Source organism: Vulpes lagopus, chromosome 1 (genome assembly GCF_018345385.1).
Source record: "Vulpes lagopus strain Blue_001 chromosome 1, ASM1834538v1, whole genome shotgun sequence".
Classification (NCBI taxonomy): Eukaryota; Metazoa; Chordata; class Mammalia; order Carnivora; family Canidae; genus Vulpes; species Vulpes lagopus.
Genome location: NC_054824.1, coordinates 113,762,483 through 113,768,482, shown reverse-complemented (window position 1 = coordinate 113,768,482; position 6,000 = coordinate 113,762,483).

Here is a 6,000-nt window from a genome sequence, read left to right as displayed (position 1 = left end):
ATGACGATAATTAAATTTATCTAGGGTACCTATTCAAAATTAGAAGCATTTAACTTGTATGAAGCCACTGAGACGAGGAAAGTGTAGTCATTATGACAGGAAGGTTGAAAGAGATTGTACACTTGTTAACCAGATGCCCATTGATTGCGATTTGGAAGTTTTGTGTGTACATGCGTGTGAAAATACTTAATATATTAGTAAAAACCTATGTTGTAAGAATCAGTGATATCAATTTGTCAGAAATTCTTGTTAATTGGGAGTTGAGTCTACTCATTGACTACACTACTTACTTGCCCTCCTGACATTGAAGGGTGAGGGCATCATAGGGCAGAGAGAGAAGGCCCACTGACTCCTTTGATCAGAGACTCTGTGCCCTCTTGTGTTAGTAGTGTAAGGTCTTCTGGTTGAGAGCACAGTAGCTGACTCTAGCTAACAAGTAAAAACAGAACAAAACAACAATGGGAAATGAAGGGAAGGGGAACTGGAATGACCCCGTTATAGCTCACTTAAGCCCAAACCAAATGGGCTTCCCACTGCAGAAGCTGGGGAAGCCCCAGGAACTTCAGTGACTGGACCATCTTGGAGACATTCTGTTTGTTGCATTGCTGATCACGTAATGTGACCCAACCTCCAGAGCAGCTAGCCTCTCATTCTCCCTCTTCCACATTATTTTAAGATTTTTTAAATTTATTAATGAGAGACACAGAGAGAGAGATGCAGAGACAAAGACAGAGGGAGAAGCAGGCTCCCTGCAGGGAGTCCAATGTGGGACTCGATCTCAGGACCCCAGGATTATGACCTGAGACAAAGGCAGACATTCAACCATTGAGCCACCCAGGCGTCCCTCCCTCTTCCAAATTTTAAATTCATGGCCAAGAAAATCTGACTGGCAAGCTCAGGGCAGGGGATTACCCCTGGATCAGTTAGCTCTGGTGAGGAAATTCAAGTCATGTCACATGACTGTGGATACTGGGGACTCCTGGTATTAGTGGCATCCCTATGGAGGAAGGAATTGTAAATCAGGCAACTATCTCCCATTGTATTTACTACACACCATTTTCATGTTCCATCCCATGACTTCCCAGGTCATCTTTGATGAATTACACATCCTTTCTGCTTCATCACCTTTCTTTAGGTGCTGTCCTAGAGTCAATGTCCTATGCTCCAGGTTTACAACTCCTTTCTCCTCTTTACTCATAACCACCATTCTTGATGCTCACTGCTTACATTATTGTATCTGGATTAATTTATACTGAAGAGTGAATAGCATTGCCTCATTCTTTTTAAATTATTTTTTAAAATTGCAGTAAAACAAACATAACGTAAATTTTACTGTATTAATCCCTTCAAGTGTACAATTCTGTGACATTAAATACATTCACATTGTCGTGCATCCATCACCACCAACCATCATCAGAGTTTTTCATCTTCCTCAATTAAAAATCTGTCATCTATTGAACAATAACTTCCCATTGTCCCCTCTCCCTAGCCCCTGGTAATGTCTAATCTGCTTTCTGCATCTATAATTTTGATTGCTCTAGGTACTTCATTTAAGTGGAATTATACTGTATTTATCTTTTTGTGACTGGCTTATTTACTTAGCACAATGTCCTTGAAGTTCATCCATGGTTAGCAAGGATTAGGATTTCCTTCCTTTTTAAGGCCGAATAATATTCTATCCTATGTCTGTACCACATTGTTTATCTGTTTATCTGTTGATGGACACTTGGGTTGCTCCCACCTTTTAGCTATTGTGAATAGTGCTGCTATGAACATAGGTAAAAGTTTAATATATTTTTTAGGTGTGTCATATTAATAAGTCAAAGAGAATCCTTACTTATGAAATTTCAGGACAAATGAAATAATTAAACATTCCTTTGCTGCCAAATAATACAACTAGTATCTACTCCATCTCTTTGGAAGGGGGATTCCACATATCACTTGTTTCTATACTTTTCACTTGACAAAATACAAGGTAACAGGGCTTTTATTATAGTTGAATTTGCTTTGTATCACTACAACAACAGCACAAAGGGGAAACCATTTCAATAGATCACAATTCCTAGTAATAATTTCATCTAATATTGTGATTGCCATCTGAAAATACATCACACTTTCCTTACTACTTGAATCTTATTCACCCAACTCCTCCTTCCTTGCATGTTAACCAAATGCTTTGCAAATTTGAAATATGTTACAAGGGATTTTCTTTTAAGGAAATATTTTCAAACTGTTCACTGACTCATTTTATGTGTTATGATTGATAACAACAAAAAAAAGAGATCTTGCCAGTGCCTTCAAAATTACTCTTAAAAATGTGGATTATTTCTTCGACTGGATAAGGCAACAAAACTACATGTGTCCTAAGACAGGAAGAGGTAAATGCCAAGTTGGTACAAACTCTAAAATTCAGTTTTTAGTGGTTTAAAGTAAGGACTATCTTTATGGTCACAAATCAATACTATGTCACTTCTGTAAAACTTGAATTATATTTTAGAATCCTCTCCCATGTATGACTCCAGGTTACAGTAGCCTAAAGACCAATGTGCAGAAGGTAGAAAGAAAGCATCCATCATTTACTCTTGGAAGGTCATTGAAGACATGAAAACAGACCGATGCAGGGGTGCCATCAGCTTCTGGGGTTTCTCTTTTATTTCCTCCACTTCCCGTTCAGCTCTTCTTCCCAGTTGCTGACCCTGTTTTCCAACAGTGGCCCCAGGTGGTTGGTGGCAGGCCTACACAAGCAGGAACTATAAAGGGGTCACAGCTTTCCATAGACTGTCCCAAGAGCCACCCCTTCTCAGTACCATTTTGGCTTGGCGTCTCAGAATATCTGGGCTTTGCAAGTCAGAGGAGATGTAACATGACTTCCTGCCTCTTTGTCTGCCTCTCTCTGTTCAGAAGCAGCCATTAGCAACCAGAACATAGATCTCTGATAATCAGAGGAGTTCATCATGGCTCCTGCAAACTCTATGCAAGCTTCTCCAGGAATATGTGCGCTGATGCATGGGGGTGGGAAGTGGGTAGAGGCAATTGATTACAGGTAATTACAAGTAATAATTTAAGTAATTGTTTTGGCATTGAATGCTGTGGACTACCGATACCCCCTATACTTCTGGAAACATGTCATTTATGCCTTTACATGTAATCGAGTCAGATAACTTATTCTAGATTCTCATCCTTTAGATTCTGTTCCCCTGAAACCACTTCCAGCGCCAATAATCATCAATCAGGATACAATGGAAGCAAAACTTCTATGAGTTATAAAACAAGATATTTATGTAGAAAGTAGATTATACACAATTGTAGGAGGAACTGAGGGGAGTGAAGTCTTGCGAGGTAAGTTAGCAGATCAGAGAAGTAAACCAGTAAATTTGAGAAGCCAAGCATGAACTTACCCGACTTAAAATAATGGATAGAACAACCAGATAGAAGATAAATAAGGTAAGAGAGGACTTGAATAGCGTAATAGACCAATTAGATCTGATGGACACATATGGAACACTCCACCCAATAGAAACAGAATATGTATTCTTCTCAGATGATATTGAACATTTTCAAGGATAGAGCATAGGTTAGGCTACAATTTAAGTCTCAGTATATTTTATTTTTTAAGCATATTTTAAAAGATATACACACATACATACAAATATGACATGTAGATATCATACAAGGAATCTTTCCAGATCACTATGGGATAAGTCAGAAATCAATAGCAAGAAGAAAACTAGAAAATTCAACAAAATTGTAGAAATTAAACAACACACTTTCAAACAATGGATCAAAGAAGAAATTACAAGAGAAATTAGAAAATACAAAAAAAATAAAATACTTAGAGACAAATGAAAACAAAAATACAACAGTTCAAAAGGTAAGTGATGCTAAAAGGGAAATTCATAGCTACAACTGACATTAAAAAAGAAAAAAAGATCTTAAATCAATAACCTAACTTTACAACTTAAGGAACTAGAAAAAGAAAAAAAAAAAAAACTAAACCGAAAGCTACAGAAGGAAGGAAATTATAAGGATTAGAGCAGAGAAAAAGGAAGTAGAAAATTAAAACAGAAAATCAATGAAAACAAAAGTTTGTTCCTTGAAAAGATCAGCAAAATAGACAAATATTTAGCCAGATGGACTAAGATAATAAGAGGGAAGACTCAAATTACTAAAATAAAAAATGAAAGCAGGAACATTAGTACTGATTCTACAGAAATAAAAAGGGTTATAAGGAATACTAAAAAGGAGTGCTATGAACAATAGTATATCAATAAGTTGGATAACCTAGACAAAATGAACAATTTCTAGTAACACAAAGCCTACCAAGACTAAATCATAAAGAAATAGAAAATTTAAATACACCTAAATTAGTAATCAAAAATCCCCCCGGGGCGGGGGGGAAGCCCTGAACCTGATGGCTATACAGGTGAATTCTACCAAGCATTTAAAGAACAAATACCAATCTTTTTCAAGCTTTACTAAGATGACTCAAGAGTAGAAAACTTCCTAACCTTCCTAACTCATTCTATGAGGCCATTATTACTGTGATACCAAAACCAGACAAGGACAGTACAAGAAAAGTACAAACCAATCTTCTTCATGAACATTGATGCAAAAATTTTCAACCAAATACTAGCAAACCAAATTCAGTGGCATATGGAAACAATTGTATAGCTTCACCAACAGGGATTTTATTTTTCTGGAATATAACAACGATCCATCATATGAAAATCAAAGTAATACACCACATCAAAAGAATGCAGGGGAAAAAATGGACCATCTCAAATGATGCAGAAAAAGCATTTGACAAAATTCAACACCTTTTTATGATTAAAAAAAACCCAACAAATTCCGAATAGAAGGAAACTACTTCAGCATAATAAAAGCCATATGTGAAAAACCTACAGTGAATACCACGCTCAGTGGTGAAAGACTAAAAACTTTTCCTCTATGATCAGAAGCAAGGCAAAGATGCCTGTTTTCACCAGTTCTATTTAACATAGTACTGGAAGTTCTAGCCAGAGCAATTAGGAAAGAAAAATAAAAGTCATTCAAACTGGAAAGGAAGAAGTAAAATGATCTGTTTGTAGATGACTTTATCTTGTCTGTAGAAATATTAGAATAATCTTAAAATAAAAATACATTAGAATAAATGAATAAATATTAGAATAATATTTATTCAAAAAATATTAGAATAAATGAATACAGCAAATCAGCAAGACACAAATTCAACAAATATTGGTTGCATTTCTGCACACAATGAACAATCTGAGAAGGAATTATAAAAACAATTTCATTTATAATAGTATCACAAACAATAAAATACTTAGGAATTTACCAAGGAGATGAAAACGTGGACAATTAAAATTACAAGACATTATTGAGACAAATTAAAGACAGAAATAAATGGAAACACTTCCCATGTTCATGGATTGGAAGATTTAATATTGTTAAAATGTCAATACTATCTGAAGTGATCTACAGCTTCAATTCAATCCTTATCAAAATCCCAATCATATTTTTTTACAGAGATAGGTAAACACATCCTTAAATTAATGTGGAATCTTAATGGACCCTAAATAGCCAAAACAACATTGAAAAACAAAATTGGAAGACTCATCCTCCTGATTTTAAAACTCAGTACAAGAATATAATAAAACACTATAATATTGGCATATGTAGACCGATGAAATAGAATAGAGAGCCCAGAAATAAGCCCTGACATATATAGTTAAATAATATTTGACAAGGTGATAAGACCATTCAGTGGAGAAAGGACAATCTTTTCAACAAATGGTATTGGAAAAACTGGATACCCAAATGCAAAAGAATTAAGTTGGACCCTTACCTAATACCATACAAAATATGGTATTCATTCAAAATGGATCAAAGACTTAAAAGTAAGACCCAAAACAACAAAACTCTTAGGGGAAAACATAGGAAAAAAATCTTCATAACATTGGATTTAACAGTGGATTTTTGGATATGAGAGCAAAGATGAGG